This window comes from Engraulis encrasicolus, unplaced genomic scaffold, assembly GCF_034702125.1.
Source record: "Engraulis encrasicolus isolate BLACKSEA-1 unplaced genomic scaffold, IST_EnEncr_1.0 scaffold_25_np1212, whole genome shotgun sequence".
Taxonomy (NCBI): domain Eukaryota; kingdom Metazoa; phylum Chordata; class Actinopteri; order Clupeiformes; family Engraulidae; genus Engraulis; species Engraulis encrasicolus.
Genome location: NW_026945544.1, coordinates 1689765 through 1702264, shown reverse-complemented (window position 1 = coordinate 1702264; position 12500 = coordinate 1689765). Strand labels below are relative to the sequence as shown.

At 46.7% G+C, this 12500-nt stretch overlaps 1 protein-coding gene across 2 annotated transcripts in view; it reads right to left on the bottom strand.

Moving 5' to 3' along the window:
- The window catches only part of sertad2b (SERTA domain containing 2b), a 79892-nt gene that overhangs the window by 21614 nt on the left and 45778 nt on the right, over positions 1 to 12500 (bottom strand). Inside the window, exon 1 of one of the 2 annotated variants that reach the window (XM_063192846.1) lies at positions 9206 to 11864. The exons of the other annotated variant lie outside the window; for it this stretch is intronic. The gene's annotated coding sequence lies outside the window, so the exon portion shown is untranslated. Of the gene's footprint in view, positions 1 to 9205; positions 11865 to 12500 lie in introns of those variants that run through there. 2 annotated transcript variants of the gene reach the window in all.

Below are 12500 nucleotides of genomic sequence, written 5' to 3'. Positions count from 1 at the left end.
AGACAGACAGTGAGTGAAAGAGAAAGAGAGAGAGAGGAGGGGGAGAGGGCAAGAGGAAGAAAGAGAAAGAGAGAGAGCAAGGGCGAGCGTGAAAAGCCTGAAGAGCGAGAACAACACATAGTGTAGAAGCAGAGAGAGAGAGAGAGAGAGAGGGATGGGGAGCGAGCAAGAAAGACGGAGACAAGGCTGCGGAGAGAGATGGAGCGTTGGAGAGCGGGAGGATAAGAGACGGAAAAAGAGACAAGAGCGAGGAGCGAGAGTGATGGAGACAGGGAGAGATGAAGAGGAGAGATGATGAAAAGATGCCATGCTACAGATGCCATGCTACAGGGACAGACAGACTGACAGACAGACAGACCCACAAGACAGAGGCAGGCAGAATGACAGAGGGAGAGAGAAACACAGCAAACGAGAGAGAGAGGAGTTGTGGGAAGAAGGATGAGAAGAATGAGTGTGGCAGAGAGAGGGAGAGTCACAAAGAATATAGGGGGAGAGAGAGAGAGAGAGAGAGAGAGAGAGAGAGAGAGAGAGAGAGAGAGAGAGAGAGAGAGAGAGAGAGAGTGTGTGACAGGGCAGAGCGCAGCGAGGGAGGTAAAGACAGAGGGAGTGAGAGAACGAGTGAGCTAGAGACACAGGGTAGGAGGGAGGGAGCATGGCAGAGGTAGAACAGAGAGAGGGAGGGAGGGAGGGAGTGTGGTAGGGCAGAGAAAGAGGAGTGAGAGAGGAGGGAGGCGAGGGAGAATGGTAGAGATAGAACATGGTAGGGCAGAGAGCGAGGGAGGGGGCAAGGGAGAATGGTGGAGGTAGAGAGATTGAGGGAGGGAGCGAGTTTGAGATAGAGGCACAAGGGAGAGCGAGAGAGCATGGTAGAGGTAAAGACAGAGTGAGGGAGGGATGGAGAAACAGGGAGGGAGGGAGGGAGGATGGTAGAGGTACTGTAGAGATTGAGAGAGAGAGAGAAGGAGAGAGAGAGAGAGAGAGAGAGAGAGAGAGAGAGAGAGAGAGAGAGAGAGAGAGAGAGAGAGAGAGAGAGAGAGAGAGAGAGAGAGAGAGAGAGAGAGAGAAAGAGATATATAGAGGGAGATGGAGTGAACAACTGAGGTACAGACAGGGAGCCAGCGAGGTAGAGGTAGGGAGGAACCAAAAGAGCATTCGACCGAGATGGAGGGAAGGAGCAGAGGAGGTGAGGTGTCGTGGAGAGACCTGGTAATGCAGAGGAGAGAGAGAATGAGCGAGGCAGAGAGATGGAGGGAGGGGATCGAGGAGGAGAGAGAGAGAGAGAGAGAGAGAGATAGAGAGAGAGAGAGAGAGATTGAGCGATGAGAGGCAGAGGTAGCAAGAGAGGTGGAAACATTCTATTCTGAAACGTCGGGCTGCCTGTGAACGATGAAGTGGGGGAAGCTACCGGTAGTTCAGCGGAGTTGAAGGAATGACCACATCGACACCTTTTATTGTGTAATGATGGGCCACTACTGAAGAATGACTATTAACTTTACGTCCATTAAAACGGTTGTTTGGTAATTGATTTTGTTCTACTGATGGCTGGTCGCACCGGTGCGCCTAAAAATATTTTTTAGGCGCACCATTGAAAAAAATGGGCGCATATGCGACCAAATTGGTAGCACTCTGGAGCCCTGGGCTGGGAGATAGAGAGACGGAGCCAAAGGCAGAGGGATGCAGTATATAGACTACATACAGTTAGAGGGGGAGTGAGAGACAGAGACATAGGGAGGAGAGAGAGAGAGAGAGAGAGAGAGAGAGAAGCAGATGTAGTTAGAAGCAGACACAGAGGGAGTGAGAGGCAGAGGCAGAAGCGGGGGAAGAGGGAGGTAGAGAGAGAGAGAGAGAGAGAGAGAGAGAGAGAGAGAGAGAGAGAGAGAGAGAGAGAGAGAGAGAGAGAGAGAGAGAGAGATGCAGAAAGCGATGGAGACTAGGAGGAGGTAAGCCACATGTAGGGTGCTTTGAAAACGCCTCGTGAGGAGCAAACAGCAGGCAGTCTGGCAGAGCGCAACACAAACACACACACACACACACGCGCGCACACACACAAAACAAACACGCAGACACACGCAGACACACACAGCCCACCTCCGCCAGTGTAGAAAGACATAGAAAGTGTAGAAAGAACACACACATAGCTTAACCAGCACACACACACACACACACACACACACACACACACACACACACACACACACACACACACACACACACACACACACACACACACACACACACACACACACACACACACACACACACACACACTCTAGAGCAGGGGTCCCCAACCTTTCTGGGTCTGAGGGCTACCAAGGGCTACCCGAGGGCTACTGAGGACTACCCGAGGGCTACTTTTGTTCAAAATCATCTACTGATGTCTTAGCTTCATTCTCAAATCACACTATTATTGAATGATAATTTGCTTATAGGTTATGAAGAATAAATAATCCCATATTTAAATAAAAAAAACATTAACTGTGACTAAAATCTGGTAGTCGTCATTGTTTATTAACATCCTTGGTGGGCACCTCAGAAGCTCTTGGAGGGTTACCTGGCGCCCACAGGCACAACGTTGGTGACACCTGCTCTAGAGCCCAACTTCGGCGGTACACCTGTTCCCTCCCCCGGCTACCTTAATACAGCTGATCATATCAGGCAGCATAGAGCCCAGCGCCACACAGCACCAATGTAACTTGGTCAAAGCTGCCACGTTCAATAAATATTTGGGGGAAAACAAGCCAGAGTCACACCAATCCAGGCTATAATAGAAAAAAGTATTTTTCAGCCCTTCCGTGGCCTAACGGTAGGGCAATGGGTTACTACGCCGGCGACCTCACCTGGGTCCGATTCCGGCCTGGATCATTTGTCGATCCTTCCCCCGTCTCTCTCTTCCCACTCACTTCCTGTCTCTAATCCACTCTCCTGTCAAAAAAGGCAAAAAAGGCCTAAAAAATAGACTTTAAAAAAATAAATTTAAAAAAGTCTTATTCCAGTACTGAGGAGGAGTGTATACAGTTAGATTTTTGTAGATAATAAATAATGCTTAACAGACGTGTAGGACAGGAGCTGCTGTTTTCATGCAAATTCAGACTTCTGTTGTCAATGCTTGACATCTGAGGCTCCATGTGCATGTGATGCGTTGTGTGTGCACACTGCACAGGCCCTCGGGTGACATCCTGCCAGGTAAGAAGTCGGATATGATTTTTTTTTGTGGTCTTTCCACCTTTCTCATTTCCAGACGGCTAAAAGGTGTTTTGTTTTTAGACACAGTAACGGTTGGCCTTGGTCGTGGCTCAAACAGCTATGGTGCCGTACTGTTACGCCAGGGACCCGGGTTCAAATCGATGACTTGGCCCAAGGTCATTTTCCGATCCCACCACACCAAATGTGATACTTATGACAAACTGAAATATTTTCCTGATGTTTGCGGATAAGCTTTCCCTATACTTGGCTCTTAAAGACAAAAAATAGAAACCCTAAATAATATTATACGTAGTGGAAGGCTATAGGCCTAAGTGTCTTATTATGTCTCACGTAATAGCCATTGATGCACGCCATTCCACCAGTGGAACGCTGTAATGGTCAATGAAACGTTAACTACCATAATACTACACACTACTATGACATAACACCAGGCCTTTAGTAATGCATTGCTGCCATTCTGGCAACATCAAATTCATAACGCCATGTGAGGTTAAAAGTGAACCATGCTGACAATATTATTTTGTGATGCAGTAGATCAGATAATGGTGTACAGAATGCATATTGATAGACGTTTTACTACACATTTAGCTGTGGTAGGGGAGGGTTGTGATCCAAAAGGGTTCTGATCGAACTGGTTGCGGAGAGCCCTGTGCTGTCACAAGCGTCTTAAGGCCATGAACCAGAACTGGGGCTCAAGTCAAGTGTGAGTGAAAGACGGGGAAGTTGACAAGGGGACAAAAACGGGCCAGTTTTCCCGGACCCAGGGAGTAATGGGGCCCTGAATTGGGTCCGCATTACATTGCATGTATTGGTAAGGGGCCCTTTCAGATGACTTCATCCTGGGCCCAGCCAAACCTGTCAGCATGCCCTGGTCAGAGAGGCAGATGTGTTCCACTCCAAAAACTAAAGACTTTAAAGTGTGCAAAAAGAGCAAGGTAAGTAAATGACTGATTTCGCTGCCCTTGATAGTGCTAATGATTTGTTAAAACATGCACCTATTGGACATGCTGCCAGTTTACTGTAACATGTGATTGAAGGCTTATTATTCTGTGGGTTAGTCCCTTCATAAGCAGCAGATGAGAATACACAATGCTTGTCGACGACGGCGGCAGCAGCAGCAGGAGCTGAACTCATCAAGGGGAATTCCAGATTCATGGCAAAGTCTGTTAGCGTTTGTAATCTCAGATGCCTAAAGGTCCGTGTGTCTGTATGAGGCGCACTTCAGCTGAAAACCAGGAAGAGTGAAAGTAGCAAGCAATGCAGTGAGGAGAGGAAAAGAGAAAAGGAGAAGAGTGGAGAGTGGGAAGAGAAGAGAAAGAGAAAGAGAAAGAGAAAGAGAAGAGAAGAGAAGAGAAGAGAAGAGAAGAGAAGAGAAGAGAAGAGAAGAGAAGAGAAGAGGGGAGAGAGGAGAGGAGAAGAGAAGAGGAAATGAGAGGAGTGGAGTGGAGAGGAGAGAAGGAGAGGAGAGGACAAGAGAGGAGAGGAGAGGAGAGGAGAGGAGAGGGGAGGGAAGGGGAAGAAAGGAAAGCATGTGGTAGGAGAAGAGAGGCAGAAGAGTTGAGGAGAGGAGAGGAGAGGAGAGGAGAGGAGAGGAGAGGAGAGGAGAGGAGAGGGAAAAGAGAAGAGAGGAAGAAGAAAAGGAGAGGGGATGAGAGGAGAGCATGGGATAGGAGAAGAGAGGCAGGAGAGGGCAGGAGAGGAGAGGAGAGGAGAGGAGAGGAGAGGAGAGGAGAGAGATGGAGGGAGAGTTGAGGAGAGGAGAGGAGAGGAGAGGAGAGGAGAGGAGAGGGAAAAGAGAAGAGAGGAAAGCATGGGATAGAAAAGGAGAGGGGATGAGAGGAGAGCATGGGACAGGAGAAGAGAGGCAGGAGAGGGCAGGAGAGGAGAGGGGAGGGCAGCAGCCTAATTCATTTGGAAACCGGTCTGACTGGAGAGGCCAAAAGCTGCATGGCATGTGTGGGGGTGTGTGTCAGACACGCGCAGTCAGGAGAGCACACACACACACACGAACACACACACACACTCAACGGGCAACATATACACATGCACTAAACAGCACATTAAACTGCATACAATCACACAGTAAACTGTGTTCAATCACTCACTAAACTGCCCTACACACATAACTTACTCTGAACTGCACACGCCACACACACACACACACACACACACACACACACACACACACACACACACACACACACACACACACACACACACACACACACACACACACACACACACACACACACACACACACCAACTAAACACATGCAACATATTCATGTGCACAGTGGCACACAGAGACTACACTGAACACACACACACACACACACACACACACACACACACACACACACACACACACACACACACACACACACACACACACACACACACACACACACACACACACACACACACACTCAAATGCATTACAATACATTCACGTTTCACTACACTGTTAACATTCACACATACAGCATGTGCACTTGACTGTGCAGATAGATAGTCCCTCCTCCTTCTTACCCTTCTGCAAGGATCTTTACGCTGTGTGTGGGTGTGTATGTGTGTGCACGCACACAAACTGTTTGTCAAAACAAGGAACTGAGAATTTCCCACTGCTAAAAACCCCAGCCCCTCAAACACGTTTTTTTTCCCAAACACAAAACATTGCTATAATAAATAATCTTTGGCAAGACTTACATTTTATTAATCGAAAAATCAGAGCCCGTCCACAAATTCATTGACAAACAATGGGCTCGTTTTTGATGGAGCAGTGATACTTTTGCTATTACGCAAAACCAGAATGCATCAAACTGGCAAAGTGCGCCTGCGCGCTGCATAGCAAAAGCATCACTGCTCCATCAAAAACGAGCCCATAACATGAACGTTGATATGACGATATGTCCTTGTAAGCCTTGTAAGACAGTTGTGGTTGGTCGTCGCTTCTTTACAGTAATAAGAACTATCCCCACTGATGTGACTGTGTGTCGGGGTGTCCTATACGTAGTCTCACCTGGGAGGGCAAAAGGCCTCCTCAATGGTCTCTGCAAGAGGGCTGTGCCCTCCTAGTGACGCAACACTTTAAGCGTTGCAACTAGTCCGGTCAAGAGCAAGTCAGCCTACTTTCTGAGTTCCCGCAAATACCGGAACTCCTCCCACTTTGTCGATAAGCAAACAACCATAAGCAAACCAAGGGAGGCAGGTCAACCATGCCGTTTGGGAAACGTTAATTGTTATGCTCTTGGTCAGACCAAGTCTCGAAGAGATTTGAACGTCGATGACAATCAGGCTATTGCGATGGGGCAGCAGAGCGCGGACAATACATGTCGGCACGTTGCATAACGCTGCTGTGACACTCGACAGTCAATTAGGCCACACAGTGACACACTTGGCCACAAAGACACAGACGACTTGAGCGCGCACGCACATGCACACACATACAGTTTATCCTCTCTTTCAGTCTCTCTCTCCCATCTCTTTCGTTTTCATTGCTCTTTCCATCTGTGTCAGTCAGTCAGTCTCCCTTTTGCTACCTCTGTATCTGTTTCAGCCATCCCCCCCATACACAGACACAAAGAAACACAGACACATGCACATGCACACACACACACACACACACACACACACACACACACACACACACACACACACACACACACACACACACACACACACACACACACACACACACACACACACACACACACAGTCGTGGCTGGATCGTGTGGAGGGTAGATGTCGTATTGCCATATTCAGGGAAACGAAACACAAGCACTACACTAAGCACTGGCTCTGAAAGGTGCAAGTAAACTCAGGAAGGAGGAAGTCAAGAAAATATTTCAATTGTTGTCATGTAGGCACGCGTCTGCTGGGCAATCACCTGCCATACAACCATTTATGACACACGTCACAAGCGCAGCTTGAAAGACAAATGATGGGTGTGTGCACGTTTTTGTATATTTGAGTTGGTCTGTGTGTGTGTGCCTGGCTGTGTGAGTGTCGCTGCAGTTGCACGTGTGTGCATGTGTGTGCGTGTATGCACATGTGTGTGCCTTAGTGCCTGTGTGTGTGTGTGTGTGTGTGTGTGTGTGTGTGTGTGTGTGTGTGTGTGTGTGTGTGTGTGTGTGTGTGTGTGTGTGTGTGTGTGTGTGTGTGTGTGTGTGTGTGTGTGTGTCTGAGAGAGAGCAATGGGATATTGGCATGGAAAAGAGAAAAATAAAACATACTAGTTTCACACATTATACACAATACATCCATCTCCACAGGTGATTGACTGGAGGGTAGTAGGTGTGACAAAAAGGCTTGAGAACCTAATCTACTTTTTATGCGAAATTATGTTGGTTACCAAATCCAAGTGGACTTTGATCTCCCCTGAACAGCGAGAGAGAGAGAGAGAGAGAGAGAGAGAGAGAGAGAGAGAGAGAGAGAGAGAGAGAGAGAGAGAGAGAGAGAGAGAGACGGAGCGGGAGAGAGATTCTGAGTGGGATAGCGTGTGCGCACTGCTGAGCGCTTTTGCTCTTTGGACTCTGAATTCACAAACGAGTGCCTTTCATGTGATCTCAAACCCTATGCTTATCTGACAGACAAACCCACTCAAAGGTATAAGTCAGAGAGAGAGAGAGAGAGAGAGAGAGAGAGAGAGAGAGAGAGAGAGAGAGAGAGAGAGAGAGAGAGAGAGAGAGAGAGAGAGAGAGATTTTAAAATTATGTGCTCTTGTCAACACGCAACACTCACATAGACTGCACGTATTTCAAATGCCACTGTCCAGCAGACAGAGAACTTGCTGTCTGCCCCTTTGATACAAATAGGCTATGTAGCCTACAAGTTACCCAAATGTATCCAAATAACAGATCATCGTCTCACAGAAACTGGGACTGACTGTAGGTAGGCCAAGTAAAAAAAAAAAAATACACTAACAGACGTGAACGGAAAGTCTTCCATTTGCTGTGCCGTGGCAGGTCTTAGTCACACACACACACACACACACACACACTTGCATTTTTCACGGCTGGAGATGTTAGTCAGCTAGGCTAATGCGAGAGAGAGGCATTACAAAACAGCGCAGAAGAGCGCCCTCTTCGCCCGTGTTTGACAACCTGCCCTCGCACACCCGAACCCTTCAACAATACAACTGATAAAGGACAGTAATCCGAGTTTTAGTATGAGTCACCTGCTAAATTTCACATTCTGTAAAAACGGTCGCGCGATTTCAGGGAGACAGTGGAAATGGCCACCAGGGTGAGAGCGATGTTAACACACTCACTCTACAAGAATTTGTGGCGAGATAAGAGCTGCGGCAAGAGCAGCAGCGTAGTGGGATTATACCAACAATGACTTAATAGAAAGCGACTCTGTATGAAGTTACAAAATGTTACTTGACACACGTTGTATAATTAGATGTGACGGGGCTACTTTAAATAACTGTTACAATGTTGCAGCTGACTGGAGTGGCACTCGCTCGCGCACAATGGTGGAGAGGAAGGAACCGTAAACTCCTGTGCAACAAGAGTAACCTCAATAACATGTGGCGACAGCGATTGCTGTCCAATGATGATAATCTGGGATGGAGCATGAAAAATAGGCTACCTTCGAAGCATAAACCAGAAAACAGCGCTAAACCAACCAGAGTATCGCAGCCTCAGCGAAATAGGACACAAAACATAGTCAACCCAAGAAATATAAATTTAGTAGCCAGACTAATTGAAAGCGAGAAGGTCAACAACGGCAGCACGGGCTGCTCCTGTCGACTGTCGTGACCTGCCAACACTATTTTGCTGGTTTAGTTCACGACATGCAGTTAAACTTCACAGAGCCGAGTGACCGGAGCGACCGTAAGAGAAAAACAAGTACCCGTCCAGTCGTATTATCTATTGCGTTTGCCTCGGTTGATGTTAAGGTTTCGAAAGAGAGTCATTAGACTTGTTATTCTTGGTTAATGGTCTATGCATTTTGCTGGGATCGCACAAAAATCCTACAGACAGTAAGTGTTACCTACCACATATAGTTCCAACGGAGGTTTAAAATGAAGCATCAGGATGGATCTTTTTTATTGTGAAGTGTTGGTTCCAAGTCAAGCGACGGTGGACCACCGATTAAAGTCTACCTCGATCACGCATGCACTTTATCTCCACGTTTCTTGAATACAAGGAGTTGTAAGCTACCGTCCGGCAATGGCGTTGATACAGACTAGCCGAGAGAATGAAAATCGCCGAGTAGTGGTGAATAACAGAGTAATAGCGCTGCCACCACAGTTGTCCCCGAAGAGAGGAATGACGTCGAGTGAGGCTTTAACTACACTGCAAGTCGGCTACATGTCGTCGGCGTTGTCCGCCCGCCCCCTACAGACGCAAACAGTCTGCCCTGTGTGTCGCGCTTGCTCGCACTATCCTCTGAAGCTCACAGTCGTTTAGTTTGCCCGAGGAACACGTTTTTTTAGGCGCATGTAGCCTACCCTTTTCCTCACCGACGACATATCCTTTCCTTAAGGATAGCAATAGAAATGGACTGGGTAAATGTGGATAGCTTATAGTCTAGCCTTCTCCTGAGGTTCTAGACGAAGTGCTTTAATTCAGCTGATTGGCTGGTGATCCACTAATTTAGCCTATTGATTTCTGATTTCTTTGGCATTTGACAGAGCATGGCAGGTGTCTGCTGAAATTGTTCCTAAAACGCAGTAGCCTAAATATGTGATAATGCTACAAATAATATAGGCTACCAAAATGTACAGCATAATTTAAAAAGTGTAGGCCTACTTGGGTATTGCCTGACAGGCCATACAGATGCTGAGATGATAAATAAGTTCAAACCTGTTAGTATGATGTTAAAACGCCACTACTGAAACCAAATGACAACAAAACATCCAAACTATCCTCCGAGTCTTTGAGTGTAGAGGGTTTATGTGAAGTGTACTGCCGGAAGGAATTTGACACACCAATTCAGTTTCTACTGCAATGACAGTGTTCGTTTGACACACCACATCTGAACAAATTCTTTAGGCTACTCTATCCTTAAGGTTATACATCATAACTGTCAGTGTCTGTCACACACATTATGGAGTTGTAGCTGAAATCTCAACAAGTGTTAAGAGCACGAGACGTTGGTTAACTCCTCCACAAAGAATCAACTGTAAACAAGTCTTGTGACTCTCATATAGGTCTACGTCCAGTCCCTTCCTTCAGCTGACGACTATGCACACAATATATGGGTTTGATACAGGGGCCTGGGAAACTATATCCAGAGGCCGATTCAAACATATGCCACGTATACCCTGGGTAAGGGACCATATGCCGGGTGTTGGAAATAGTTCACCTCGGCTCCTCACTCTGACCAGAGAATGTAACTGTCACCAGATGGCATTGGACTGGATGAGTCCCCCTTACAATGGAGGCTGGTCTGGGCTGGTCACTCTTGCCCTGTCCCTCTCCCAAAAATGGGAGCAGCGTCTGGCGTGGGCAAGGTGGCGCCCATTCCCATGGGTGCCTGCCTGCCATCCCATGCCAAGTTTGGGGGTTGGCATTTTTAAACTGCAGCATGGGCCCGGCGTTGACACAACAACACACGGTAAAATGTTTGCAGTGTCAATTCAACACGTATTGACAACACTATCTGTGTTGAATTTGGATCTCTGCTGGACAGTCAGTGTTGAATCAACACTGCGCCAAAAAAGAAACAAAAAAAATCTTGTTAGAAAATCCTTCTCAGGCGGCCGAACGAACCTGGGGAAATTCACAAGTCATAGTATGTCCTTGTGATGGAAAAAAATCCCCGCAAAACATGTTTACCCTCTCACGCTCCAGAGTAAAGAGGAAGTGCTTTACCGCACAGTCAAGCTGCATTGGACTGAAAAATGAGATGCTTTCAGCCTGCTGCACGTTTTCGATCTCCCACTGACCAATGTTCAGAGATTTTTACATGTCTCTGAAGTACAACATTTCTGTCTCAGGTGTTGACAGTTGTGACTGATGATGTAGAGAGGGGGGGTGGTCACATGACCCACTTCATTTTTTTCACCATGGCAACCCACAGTGTACATTAAAAACCAAACACTCCGTCACACCGGCTCTTAACAACTCACACACCCTGGCAGTCCATTCGCATTAGTCTCAGATGATACATCAAACACTCGCACAGGCACAGCAGACTGGGCGATAAAAACAACCCAAAAAAAAGAGAGAGAGAGGTAACTGTTCATTCCCCCCGGCTGTGGATTGCAAGCCTACACAGCCTCACCATTCCTGAATCATACGCTTCACTGGAAAATTGTGCCCATGCAGCCTACAGTACGATACTGCAACAAACTAAAATCCAAGGCTCTCCACATCCGCACGAGCAAGTGACAGCTTGAAAAGATAGATAGATAGAGATACAGTAGATAAAGGGAGAGAGATATTTGGAAAGACGATGGGGGGAACAGACACACAAAAAGAAACACAGAAGTCCACCCATCTTCTGATACATTGTGATTCAATTACTTCCATGAATATGGAACCATAGACGGTCTAAATGAAGAGCGAAGAATTAAAGAATCTTTGATGGAACTTGCATAACTGAGGAACAGTAAAAGGGTTCTAGACTGATTGCCTCCTAATAACCATCACAAACATACAGTATATTACACGTGCATGGTGATTTTCATGAACTGGTAGATAGATAGATAGATAGATAGATAGATAGATAGATAGATAGATAGATAGATAGATAGATAGATAGATAGATAGATAGATAGATAGATAGATAGATAGATAGATAGATAGATAGATGAAAGAGAGGGAAAGATACATTTAGAGATTTAAGAGAAGATATACAGATGGAGAGAGAGGGGGGAGAGAGAGAGAGAGTGAGAGAGCAGAAATAACGTTAGGATACGGACTGTGCTGTGCTGCTCTCTGTGACTGTCATCGGGCCATGACGATTGGCTGCAGCCTCACCTATTTTAAGGCTGCTGCATTCTCAGATTTAGGGCAGAGAGTTGCAGGAGCCAAGCAGCAGTTGAGGCAACAGCAATAGTGGTGTTAGGCAACAGAAGCAGTGGCAGTGTAGCAGAGTAGCAGTAGCAGTAGCAATAGCAACAGTAGTAGCAGCAGGAGTAGCAGTAGTTATGTAGCAGCATTTACATTTTTTTTAAGTTTAACTGCACATGGGTTTTTAGTGAAACGCAATTTCGATCTTCGGGGTTAACACTTGTTACATAGATTTTTGACAACAAAAGTACATCTTGACTTTGACTTGCAGCAGTAAGAGCAGTAGTAGGATCCGTAGCAACCACAGTAGTAGTAGTAGGTCTAGTAACA